Below are 14,118 nucleotides of genomic sequence, written 5' to 3'. Positions count from 1 at the left end.
AGCCCCGCATCGGGCTCCTCCACTGTGAGCCTGCTTCTTCCTCTCCCACTCCCCCTGCTTGTGTTCCCTCTCTCGCTGGCTGTCTCTATCTGTGTTAAATAAATATATAAAACTAAAACTAAAAAAAAAAAAAGAAAAGAAAAAGCATCCAGAACACAGGTGTGGTAACGGGGCCCCACTGAGGACTTCCAGGAGGGAAGTGGCCACCAGAGCTGGTTTGCAGCAGCCCTGAGCACTGAGCACAGAGGCCAAAGCCCACTGACAGCAGGGCTGACCCAGCCAGGCCGCCCCAGGGCAGCGATGGGTGGGAGGAACACGTAAAGGACGGGCTGGAGAGGCATTTTACAACTAGAACTGAGGGGCATGAAGAAAGAGGGTTACAGAGTGGCTCTGAGGTCTCTGTTGCTGACAACGTCTGAAAGCACCTCCTAAGCTGGAGTGATGCGCTCATCATGGGACGGGGGCGTGGGAAAAACCCACAGCACTGTGTACTTTCGGGGTATTATAAATACAGAGACACCAAACAAAAACAAAGGAGAAAAACGAAAACATTTCGCATAAGCACATTTTCATGACGCCACTATATGTTTGACGGTACTATTATTCGGTCATTCTGACAGTCTGTCATTTCAGATAATTGGTTTACCAAAGTGAATTCAAAGCTTCAAATTGGAAGCAATAAAAATCAGTTAACAGCATTTCAGAGCAATTAACAACCGCTCCTGGGCTTATGAAGAAGGATAGAAAACACCAGTTGCATTGCTTTTCCACAAAGCAGTCTGATGACAATTTAAAATGGAAAAATCTACTATTAAGTAATATGACTACTTTTCATTCAGTAACATTTTTAAAGCCAATAATAAAAATAAACTATCAAAGTGCTGGATACTTACCTTCTTCATAATTCACAGAAACTGTTACAGAAGATTGATTATCATCTTACTGTTCACTTTGTAAAGCCATCAGTAGGTGGAGGCTTTGACGTTCTAATTATTATGTTGAAAAACAGAAACATGTTTTACAGAATTAATGAATTTGAAATAAACTTACCATGTCTTTTTATTCATTGTAAGCTCCATTATCATGCGCCTACGAATAATCAAAACAGCTTTACAGGCATCAGCTTGTTCTCTTAAGAGCATGGGAACTTCAGGACATGGTTCCAACAAAAAGACGTTTGCTGCATTGGTCAAAAATACCTTGAAATCAACAAATTTTACAGTAAACATATAAATGGAACTAAACACATAAATCTGAACAAATTTTTCTTAAAGATAATGATATTAATTTCCCTCTACTAAACAATCACCTTGGAGTCATTTCAACTAAGGCAAGTGGTACCAACACATACTCAAGATTGTTTAAAATGCTTCTCTTAGAATCACCTGACACACTTGAAAGACCTTTCCTAGAAAAAAATTATTAATACAAATTAATAGTGCAACTATAGAAAATTTATGAATCAGAAAACTTTCTGAAGACTTCTTTTTACATTACCTCAAAAGAAAAGGGGAAAACAGTAAGATAGGATCACTGCTTCTGGGTGAGAAATTTTGGGGTCGGGGACGGGGAGAGGAAGAGGAGCAGTGGTCAGACAGTGGCTGGGAAAAACCATCTGATTGCTGTGGAATCTCCCAGCACATGAACTTTGCAGGTAGGAAGCACGGCCAGCACCACCCAACACGGGCGCAGATCTCTAGTAGCTGTAGGGAGGCAGGAAACCGGCAAGGCCACATGGTCAACAGTACAGAGCTTCCAGGTGCATATACCTTGACTAGGAGAACGATATTAGGCAGTAGGATATAAAACCTATGTGAATTCTTGAGATAAAAACAGATTTAAAAAAACTTAGATGACCAGCCAACAGCTCTACACTCTACCTCAGACCTTTGGGGTACAAGTTCACTGTCCATTCCTGTCAGGGGTGTTTCAGTAGAAAATGGTGAGATGCACAGATGTGGCCTGTTACGTAGTCGTAAGTGACTGCTTAGGGGCACTACAGTAAAGTTACCACTGTGTTACTACTGACACAGACGACTCCAGTGACCCTTCAGTTTAGGAGACTGAGTTGTCAGTCTGGTGATGAAGGTGGATGGGTACCATCTACCTAGATCCTATGCCTTCTTAAGTCTCCCTTGTGTTCAGCAGTACAAATTCAAAGGATCTGGGAACAAACAGAATTCTCTGGCTCACCTGGGAATGAAATCTATCAACACAACATCTTAAAATAGATGCACAAACGGACTGAAGAAATTAAAATAAACATGCTCAAAAGTCAAGTGGGTGAATTTAAATATTGACAGCCTCTAAGATTATCTTGTGCAAGATTAAAAAGGTGTCAGGGCCTACTTTTCTAGAAAGAATTACTAAATAAGCACTGTAATAATTGGTAACAGATGATAACAGCAATTGTGAAGACTTTCCTAGCTTTCAAGTGGGAAAAAGGAAAACAAAGAACTTTTTGACTAACCAACTCTAGCAGTGGTAGTATAATTTTAGTGGCCATTTTATTTTTTTACTACCCTGACTGAGATCAAGACCTGAGCTGAGAGATCAAGAGTCGGAGGCTTAACCGACTGAGCCACCCAGCTGCCCCTCGGGGCCATGTTTTTGGAAGACGTATGGCATAGACGATCTGCTGCAAGACAGATCTTTCACTCAAGGTATTTGGTTTCTTGATGTGAATTGGAAACTTTGCATACTCCCAAGTAAAAGTGAGGAGTCTTCATATATTATATTCTCCGCTCATTTTCTTTTTTAAAAAAGATCAAAATGCCAACTCCATGAATCTTTCTTACTACCATGTCAGTACTGGTTAAGGTAAAAATTAAAAAAAAAATTAATACGTCCAAATTGTACCTCTCAACAGCAACTGGAGAAGAGTACTAGCTTATTCAACCTGTACTTGGCCACTTTTTCCTAATGAACCAAGGAAAGGACCAAAGATACTGGATACAAAGAGAACAAACACAGCTATTAGAATCCAAACTAAACATTTTTGAACACTGTTGTGCTACAATCAAGTGGAAAGTATTTTTTCTTGGTTTGGCCAAGTCGATGTAACTCATCCTTTCAGAAAACAAATTAACACTCTCCTGAACCTAGGGAGATACTGGCAGTGGGATGGCTGAGGATGGCATATGGCAATCCACTTGGAGGACAAGGAATACCAAGGGACACAGGCTAGGGACTCCGGCATGCACTTCTCTGGTGAGGGCACAGATTTTCCTAACAACTGGCACCAGAGTTCTTTGAAGCTACTCAAGTAAAATCATCTTCATTTTGTTTCAAGTTGATTTCCAATTATTTGCTGATTTTCACTGAAAAATGAGAAGATTCAATAGTTACAGAGTATTAAACTGCTAATGAACCTGAAAGCAAAAAGGATACCATGACAAGGAATCCTACTGAGAGATGGATGACAAAAGCATGTCACTGAAAATTGGGCAACAGGCAAGCTATGCCTATGCTACCTCAGGTGGATATGGGGTAGAGGGTGGGCGCCAGGGAGCAGGGGAAAAAGAGGCATTCTGTGTTTTCACTTAGAGACCTAACAACCTTCCACGTAGATGGGGGCCAAGAGGTAATCAATCTCCCAATCCCCATTTTTGAGGTAAAATCCTGAGGTCTGGGAAGATTAAGAGATCAGCCAAAGTTGTTCTTTCCAATGTTCCCAAATGGCACTGGTTCTATTTAAATATTCATACAGATAAAGATTTAAAAAGTAGAGCATTTATCATCAAACAGGCAATTTTTAAGAAGAATATTCTTTATGGGATTATAGAATCACCATGCTTGTCTTGCAAATTAGAGTCCAGATGATGGACTAACTCCCCATATGTGTTCAGGACATGCTTTTTAAGATTTGGATCTCAGTCATTTCACATTCACTGCGTAATAATCCCTCTCAAAAACCTGCAACCGGCTCATAGGTCTCCTTCGACTAGAAAAGAATCTTTACAAACTGAAGATGAGCGGTCAGGAAGAAAACTCAGAATGAGAACTTAAGGGCTGTTTACTGACAGGTAGATACAAATATCCCCGTACTTTAATGATGCTATCACAATAAACAAAATGTTCAAATGGACTCCAAGCGGAGGTCTTTATGTTTCCGGCCAGCCACGTACCTGCACCATAGCCTGGGCCCCGGCTTTCCCGTTCTTATTTTCTTCTTGCGTCACACATCCTCTGCTCACTGCACTCGTGAAGGAGTATGTTCGTCCCCAACTGGAAGATCGCTTATGACGAGAACCGTCAGATGAGGTCTTTAGAAGATAAAAACCAGTTCACGGAGAGGGAAGAAGTACATGTTCACATATTTAATTCCTTACACTCACCAAAGTTCATGAGAATAGAGGTTTTAGAAGGGCGAGTCTTTTTTCCATTTTGTTCACCACCTCCAGCACCTCAAACAGTGCCTAGTGTTTAGTATGTGCTGAAGAAATAAACGCAGGTCCAGTAACTGAATGAGTCTCTAAAACAGACCTTTAAAATGTGTGATAAATTCCATTTGCTTATCTATTCATTTTGACCTCATGACCAGTTATTAAAATGATTTCACCAATATTAAAAAATCAAAAATTATGGAATTAATACAGATATTTAAAAGTGATATGCCTTTGATTACAAATAGTCTTAAATGTTTGTTGTTAATTGCTGCAACACCCACTTTTAGAAATAATTTCTCAGGGGCGCCTGGGTAGCACAGTGCTTAAGCGTCTGCCTTTGGTTCAGGGCGTGATCCCGGTGTTCCGGGATCGAGTCCCACATCGGGCTCCTCCGCTGGGAGCCTGCTTCTTCCTCTCCCACTCCCCTGCTATGTTCCCTCTCTCGCTGGCTGTCTCTCTGTCACATAAATAAATAAAAATCTTAAAAAAAATAATTTCTCAGACTAGTTTCAAAACAGCATGCCAGAAATAGAAATATGACAGATATTTTGTTTCAGGAAGAGATCCCACTGTGTCGTTTTAGTTTTATCCAGCCTCTAGCTTTACCTAACCAGGACGAAAAGTTCCATTCCAGCAGCACTCACTCTGAGGACAGCACCCAGCCCTGAAGTGAGGCTTCTTAAGAGAGGAGATAGCACTCATTATTGGGTTAGTCCTTTCGGCTGCTCTGGGCAGGCCACTGCACAAGACAAGACTGCCAAAACATTCTAAATTTAGTTTCTCAAATGCTATTTGTTTAAACATGTCAATACCAATACGGCAGTGACATTTTTAGTCTCATACGCAGACGTGTGAACATACGATGGTTCATAAAACAAGTCTGCCGCCACAGTGAATGAAAGCTGCCATGCACAGCCGGACCTAGCCTGAGGGGAAGGAGGTGACCAATGATCCTGAAGACAGCCCAGAAGCAGCCTCACTGAAGCAGGTCCTCACGGAACTCAGCAACTGGAGAGCAGCAACTACGATAAAAGAGCCCCGCTGGCCTGTGCCCCACTGACTGGCACCCTCGCCCGATCGGGTAGACTTTGCTAAAATACGTGTACTCCCAACTGAAACAAGCGACAACGTATTACCTCTTCGCTGTCAGTCTCTGAAAATCCTAATTTTTCAGCATCTTCTAGGGCAGCTTCTTTTTTATCTGGTTCTTCCATGAACACAGGTTTGTCCTGGAGGATCCACTTTCTGTACACTGGAACTACCTTCCTTGTTACAGCGATGTCACAGGAAGGCAACAAAAACGCCTAAAATAAAAAGAGAAGACTTCCTTTAACTCCACACCTGCTCAGATCACTGTAACAGACGCATAACAGACATTTCTAATCACCACCACCAAGTTCAGACTTTCCTCTGAAACAGACGGAGCCAGATATTTTTGTGCACACCCAACTTGCTGAAGAAAAAAGGCATTTTCAATTGGGCCAGAAAATGTCATGCAATTTACAAATAACTTCTGTATTCTGAATATTTTTTTCACAAAAATAGCCAACATGCACGCCTACACAGATACTTTAAGTGGCTATATAAACCATAACAGTTATACAACCCAATGAATTAGAAATTGAGTATAAGACAACAGACAGACTACTGCAGCCAGCTGCAGCCAACTGTCACTCCTCCGCCTAACTCCATGTGCAGGGATGTCGTGCTGGTGACGGAAGGATTATTTACACCACAGAAGTTGGCAAATGCTAATAATTGGAGCCTTTCTTTTTTCTTCCCCTTTGTCTTTCTCTTCCTTCCTTCTTTTTTGCCCCTCCCTTCCACCTTACCATCCCTTTCTGGGAGCCCACATTCACCAGCATACCAATGAGTCAAGACTGTACTCAGGTGTTCTGTACTCGCTGGTATGCTAGTGAATGCGGCTCGCAGAAAACACATGAAAGAGAGCCTCTGGCCAGCTGTAGCACTGTGCACATTGATGTGAACTTTCTTTTTTCCGATTTCTCACATTTATTTGAGAGAGAGAGAGAGAGAGAGAGAGAGCATGTGCCCAGCAGGGGAAGGGCAGAGGATGAGGGAGAGAGCAAGCAGACTCCAGCACTGAGCACAAAGCCTGACACGGGGCTCAATACCATGATGCTGAGATCACTGCCTGAGCCAAAACCAAGAGTCAGACTTTAGCCGACTGAGCCACACAGCACCCCATGAACTTTTGAACATTACAGACTCTCTTTACACATATGCATGTAAGACTTCTGATTTAATGTAAGAGTCCAAACATATAAACAAAACGGTAAAGGAGAAATGTATTTGCCTTTTGAGTATTAGCTCTAAGGAATATTTCTGACTGAGGGGTAAACACAAAGGAGAGGAACTCAATACTACAGAAGTGTTTTCATTCCATAGATGAAAAATTAAGCTGAGGCTCAGAACACATGAGATATTTTCCCAAGGTTACAAAGTAAGTTAGCGATGATTCTAGGTCTTGAAATCTCAAGATTCAGAGATTTCATACTGTCCTTAATGTTCACGCTACAGGATCCAATGACAGGGAGACTTTAGTGTAACAAGGATTCATGCAATATATATATTTCCATTGATGTCACATCAAATTCCAGAATAGAGGAGTCTGTGTTATAACAAGAAGGTAACATATCAATGTGACAAATATTCTGACTTGTATCTCAAGAACAATCAACAAAGACAAAGAAGAATATGACAAAGTACAATGTTGTCCCAGTCTAATGTTGTTCCAAATTGTATTACAAATATTTTCACACATACAATAAAGTAGAAATACTTTAAAGTGAATACCATGTACTGCCGCCTAGATTCTACCATTAGCATTTGCTAGATTTGCTTACCACATACCTATCAACCCACCCCTATTTATCCTTCTTTCAACCCATTTTATTTTTGATGCATTGCAAAGAAATCTGCAAACATCAGTACATTTCACCCCTAAACATTTCAACATGCATATCACTTCCTTACAGTTCAAAATTTCTTTATGGTACTTTACATAAAATTTCTAAATCAGGAAATGCACAAATGTTAAGTGAACCATGTGATGAGTTTGGACAAATGTAGACAATGAGGTAATCCAAATCCAAAATCAAAGGTATATCATGTTATCCTCCTCCTAAGAAGCAAAGAGAAATGTTCTCTAAGGTCACAGTAAAACCCAAATGATTTGTACAAACTGTCTGGTTAATATGATATGTAGCATATTCATTAAAAATCAGAAATATGAGAAAAGAAGTCAACATTAACAACACCACAATAAAAACCAGACAATACTTTAAAGACATAGGAGATCAGGATAAAGAAAGTTTCAAAAAGAAATGGAAATGGAATTGAAAAATAAAATAACCAAAATGAAAAACTCAGTGGGTATGGATTGACAACAGAATGGACATGGCTGAAAACAGGATGAAAAAAACAAAGGAAACACCCAGAGTGAAGCACGGTGAGACGAAAGGACGGCCTACTCAGAAAGGAAGGCAAGAGAGAGAACACAATGAAAAGCTGCTCCTATACTTGGCTGCAGAGGCACAAGGAAAGAAGATTAGCAAAAGAGGGCAGAAATGATATTTGAGGAGAGAATGCCCGAGAATTTTGCCAAAATTGGTAAAAGATGTCAATCCACAGACTCAAGAATCACAAACAAGCAGGGTAAATACAGAGTACCTTACAGTAAAAGTGCTGAAAACCAAGAACAATCAGAAAATCTTACAAGCTTCCAGAGGAAAAAAGAGACATTTCCTCCAAAGGAGCAACCACGTGACCTCACATGACTTCTCAAAGACAATGCAACAAATACTCAATGTGCAAAGAGAGAACAGATGCCCGGGTAGAATTCAATATCCAGAAAAACTGCACTTCCAAACCAAAAGCAAAATAGAGAAATTTTCAGATACAGAAATGAGAAAAACTTTTACCAGGAGATCTGACCTAAGGGAAATACTAAAAGTTATTCTTTAGGCAGAAGGAAAATAATTCTGGATCAGAGATTTAGGAAGAGATGAAAGTGCAATAAACAGGTAATTATTTGGATAACTCTAATTGGATAAAATATATATATATGAATATATATATATAAAAGAATAAAACCGGGTAAAATAATAAATATGAAAGAGATAATATATGTGTATACATATAAATAATATATTCATAATATGGAATTCCAATACAGATGGTCCTCAACTTAGGACAGTTCAACTCAGAAGTTTTCAACGTTATGACAGTGCGAAAGTCACGCATATTCAGTAGAAACTGTACTTTGAATTTTGATCTTTTCCTGGGCTAGGGATATGTAGTATGACACTCTCTTGTGGCGCTGGGCGGTGGCAGTGGCTACAGCTCTCAGTCAGCCCTGGGATCGCAAGGATAAACACCTGATACACTTACTACCGTTTTGTACCCATACAACCATTCTCTTTTTCACTTCTAGTATGGTATCCAATAAATTCCATGAGATATTTAACACTTTATTATAAGCTAGGCTTTGTGTTAGATGAGATCGCCCAACTTGTAGGCTAAAGTAAATGTTCTGAGCATGCTCAGGGTCGGTGAGGCTTAGCTATGATGTTCGGTAGGGTAGGTGTATTAAATGCATTTCTGACTTACTCTATTTTCAACTTCTGATGGCTTTATCGGGACAGAACTGCATTGTGAGTTGAGGCAAATCTGTACATAGCAGGGGCATATGAACTGAGAAGGAATAAATGGAACTGGAGTGCATACTTACAGGGTAAAAGTTGAAATTAATGCTAGATTTTAAGTTAGGGATGCAAACAATAAAATATTACAAATGAGTGTAAAAACACTAAGCTTGAAGAGAAAAACGGGATGCTAAAAACAACCAGCCTGAGAGAATTCAATACAATCAGCAATACAATTAGAGAGCAGAAAGTAAGATAGTGAACTTATACACCATTACAGTAGTTGTTATGTCAACTGTAAAGGGAATAATGCTCCAATCAAAAGATAGAAATTATAAGGTTCGATTTTAATAACTATTAAAAGACCATATGCCATTTATAAGGGGACGCCAAAAACATCCGGATGTAGAGAGGTTGAAAGTAAAAAGAGAGAGATACACCATGCAAACACTAACCAAAAGAAAACTGGTAGAGCTATATTAAGAATAGGCAAGACTGACTTTGAGGCCAAAAAGGAAAAAAAAAGTATTAATAAAGAGAAAAAATTCTTCCTGATGAAAGAATCAGTTCAAAGGAACATATGACATTTGTGAATCCATACTGAAACTAATAATTTTGCCTCAAATATATATATGTGTGTGTGTGTGTGTGTGTATAGCAAATACTGATAGACTTTGAAAAAAAATAGACCAATCCACAGTTATAGTAGGATATTCTCAGTAACTTGCAGAACAGCAGATCAAAAAAATAAGGATAGAGAAGAATGGAACACACGCTTCCTACCTTCTCACCGTATTCTCCATGTCTCGACCTCTCGTATTTTTCATCTTTGTCTCTCTGGGGGACAGTTGGGATAATTTCTTCAGGTCTGTCATTCTGTTTATTCAGTCCTCAGCTGTACCTAACCTGCTATTAAACTCACCCACTAAGGTTTTCCTTTACTATTTCAATTATTACTTTTTTTTTTTCATCTCTAGGAGTTCTGTTTCCTTATTATTCAAATCTGCTTAGTCGTTTGTTATAATTTCTTGTTTCCTGGAAACATTTCCAAGTTGTCTTTTATTACTTTAAACATGTTGAAGGTATTCATACTGAAAATTCTAGAAAAGTTTTGACTTGAAAATTCCTAATTGGAAGAAAGGGTGATCTGAAATTATTATACCCAGTTAAACTGTTTTTCATGTGGAAAAGCAAAAGGGAAACATTCCTCATCACAAAAGAACTCAGGGACTAGAGCCTCAAGACACCTTCTTGAAAACACCCACTCAATGACAAAAAAGGCCATCCAAGAAGTGCATCAAAGCAAGCATGTTAGGACTCAGGACACCAGGAGGAGAGTGTAGCTAAATTCAGAACCAAGACTGAACAACTCTGCACATCAGAATTCCAAAACTGACTGCAAATAATAGTAAATTCAGGCTCACAATTGATAATATAATGAAATAAGTGGATGGGAACAGGAGGCTGAAGAAAATACCAGGCTGATAATTTCTTCAGATTTCTTAAGAAATCAATAAGTGCTATCTAAAATTACACCATGGGGATAAAAACTGATGCCACCACCTTAATGTGATTTTAATCTTCTCATTATAGATAAATATTTTGGTAATTAATATTTCTTGTGTTAAAGGAAATGTTTATTTGAATTTCTACAATTCTGTTTCTCTTTATTTTTTCTGCTGTCAAATTCAAATAAAATAAAATTCAGAGCTCTTCATTAAAAACGCACAAAAGCATCATTAAGAATTAAGATTCCATTGTCATAAAGTTACCTGTCAATCCTTCACCCCCACCCCGGTGCCTCCACATACCCTCCCATTGTCTCTGCCTTTACCTCAGTCAGCCTCTGTCTGGTTTTACCTTCACCCATCCATGGCTGGCTGCCTGCGTGTCCATCTTTTTTTTTTTTTTTAAGATTTTATTTATTTATTTGACAGAGAGAGACAGCCAGTGAGAGAGGGAACACAAGCAGGGGGAGTGGGAGAGGAAGAAGCAGGCTCATAGCAGAGGAGCCTGATGTGGGGCTCGATCCCATAATGTCGGGATCACGCCCTGAGCTGAAGGCAGACGCTTAACCGCTGTGCCACCCAGGCGCCCCTGTCCATCTTTAACTGCCTGCCAAATTCTCTGTCTGCCTGTCTGTCTGCACCTACGCACCTGTCCATCTACACCTCCCTGCTCACTTCCACCTCTGCCAGCTGGCCTGTCTACACCTACCTGTCTCATCTTCTATGCCTGCCTGCCAGTTTGTTTACGTCCATCAGCTCCTCTGTAAGCCTTCCTGTCTGTCTGCCAGGCTGCTCTCTGTTTATATCCTGCCTTACCCATCTCCTCTCTGCCAGGCTCTTATTTGCTTCTCTAGCTAGCCAGGCCAGCAGTCAAATAGACACACGTAGGAATACCTGGAATGATACTCTACAAACATCAACAGGGGTTGCTTAATGGCAGTATTTTGAGTGATTGGCTTGGGACTCTATTTGTCTAATGAATATTCACTTTTTTAAAAATAAAGTTATTTTTTAAAACAAAACCAACACCAACAAAACAACATAATCGACAAATAACCTTTAGAGCAGTGCTTTGAACTTTTCAGACCCATAACCTAAGTAAGACATTTTACAGAAGCATATATGCATTTGGATAATAAATGTTGTTTTAGAAGGTTTACAAAGAAATACTAATCCTTAGAATATGCAGGGTACTCTGAAATGTTTCAGTCCATCCTATTTATTCTCTTCTATTCCATTATTTTAAAACAATACTGGCCTTTTTTTTAAAGATTGTATTTATTCATCTGGGAGAGAGAGACAGAGCACAAGCAGGGGGAGAGAGAGAGGGAGAAGCAGACTCCTCGCTGAGCTGGGAGCCCAGTGTGGGGCTTGATCCCAGGACCTGGAGATCATGACCTGAGCCGAAGGCAGACGCTTACCCATCTGAGCCACCCAAGCACCCCAAAAGACTGGCTTTTGATAAGTTGACTTCATGACCTACAAATGGTCACAACAGGTAAGAAAAACACTGGTAAGAAGACAAGTTTCCAGCGGAGTGACCCCGAGACCAGAACTGCCCCACCTGAAGCTTCTACCACTCACTGTTAGCCTGCCTGCTGGGGGCAGCAGTAAACTGAGGCTGCCCTGAGCACCACTGAACCTCGTCTCCCCTCATTTACCATCTATTTCCACTGCCTGCAACCTACCGAACCATCCAGGCCAAGGAGACTTGCACAGTTAGCCCCTGCCACGAGCCTCTCTGCGCTCGGGGCCCCTTGTCAGCATTTATTTCGACACCACACCCATGGACATCTGACCTTCCTCCATCATGCACTGTTCTCTGGTGCATACACACACATCTTACCTCCTTCACTGAGAACACGAGCTTCCTGAATGTACATTTTAAACTTTAATGGCCTTTAGGCCTAAATATTAAATAGTCAATGAACACTTTAAAATTGAAAACGAAATCACTAGGAAACAAGTCACATTTTGCCATCCTGAAAAGAACAATACAGAGAAAGACAATTATCATATGGTTTCACTCATTTATGGAACATAAGAAGCAGGAAGATCGGTAGGAGAAGAAAGGGAAGAAGAAAGGGGGCGTAAACAGAAGGCGGAATGAACCACAAGAGACTATGGACTCTGGGAAACAAATGGAGGGCTTCAGAGGGGAGGGGGGGTGGGGGAATGGGATAGACTGGTGATGGGTATTAAGGAGGGCACGTATTGCATGGTGCACTGGGTGTTATACGCAAGTAATGAATCATGGAACTTTACATAAAAAACTAGGGATGTACTGTATGGTGACTAACATAATAGAATAAAAAAATATTATTAATTAAAAAAAAAAGAACAGACAAAAAAATCCCGCCCCCCCAAAAAGAACAATACATCGTTGACCACAAGAGGGCAATAGAATGCAAATGTTAAAACCCATGCCCCTTCAAGAATCTCTACTTCGTATTTTCACATGCACAAGCCTTACAGTTTAAATTTCACATATATGCTTTCAAATTAGATTTGATGAAGAATAATGAGAAGGTGTAAATAAAATGTTTTTTGGCTTCACGGCACAAAGATGTCTCAGAAGTTCGGTCATAAGTAGTCTGCAGTTACCTACTTGGCCCAAGCTACTTCTGAACTGAATTTAGATTGGAGTGAGGACTAAATGGAATGCAGAATTTAGAGCACCCTCTGCCAGCGGTGCAATGTCAATAATGGATGCAGACAAAACTTTCCATATAGTAAATTAACAGTTTACACAATAAAGGTAAAACCACATCAGTTTAGCATTATCTCGTGTGCAAAACTTACAAGCTTTGTCAATCATATCTAGTCTTACAGTAAGCACTGGCGTCCAAGAGCTTAAAACATTGCTACAGATCAGGGCCTGCAAAGTATGGCCTGTCATCGAAATCCAGCTTGCCAAGTGACTTTCCTAAATAAAGTTCCCCGGGAACGCAGCCACGCTTCTTCGTTATGTGCTGTCCATGTCTCCTTTCTCACTACAAAGACAGAGCTAAATAGCTGTAACAGAGTCCGTGTGATCAACAAAGCCTGAAATACTATGATCTAGTCCTTTACTCTATAAAGAATATGACCTCTATCCTCAATTATATGACCGTGATCACTTGAACTCAAATTAAATGGTTAGAAGTACCTTCCGTGGGTACAACAGAATGCAACAGGGCAACGTTAATGGACAGACTAGGGTAGATTTTTAAGTCCTGGACTATTATGATAAAACAATGTTTTGGCAGCATGACATATACAGTATAGGCTAGAAAGGGATGACACAGCAGGTGTGGGGCTCCAGGGAGCATGCTGCTAACCACGGCCAAAGGAAAAGGAAGGAGCAGGAGTGCGAAAGCCCCCTGCATGGCTTGTCCAGGGATGGCTCAGTGGAGGAGCTGGAGACGAGCAGCATGGGAGGGCTGAAATTAATACGCACACAAGGACACGAGCCCCGTTAAAGAAGTGGTCAAGTCATGAGGAGAAGCTGATGTTAGGGAAGAAAATAAGCTCAGCTCTGGCCTCATCATCATTAAGACAGCACTAGAATGTCAG

At 40.3% G+C, this 14,118-nt stretch overlaps 2 protein-coding genes across 7 annotated transcripts in view; one reads left to right on the top strand and one right to left on the bottom strand.

Annotated features, from left to right (window-relative positions):
* Window positions 1-14,118, top strand: part of LOC130543845 (uncharacterized) — a 407,309-nt gene that overhangs the window by 137,469 nt on the left and 255,722 nt on the right. The gene's annotated exons all lie outside the window — the stretch shown is intronic.
* Window positions 1-14,118, bottom strand: part of LOC125281957 (focal adhesion kinase 1-like) — a 344,868-nt gene that overhangs the window by 317,488 nt on the left and 13,262 nt on the right. The gene's annotated exons all lie outside the window — the stretch shown is intronic.

Source organism: Ursus arctos, unplaced genomic scaffold, assembly GCF_023065955.2.
Source record: "Ursus arctos isolate Adak ecotype North America unplaced genomic scaffold, UrsArc2.0 scaffold_16, whole genome shotgun sequence".
In the NCBI taxonomy this organism is placed as follows: domain Eukaryota; kingdom Metazoa; phylum Chordata; class Mammalia; order Carnivora; family Ursidae; genus Ursus; species Ursus arctos.
Note: the sequence above shows the minus strand (reverse complement) of the source record. Positions and strands in the feature narration are given on the sequence as shown.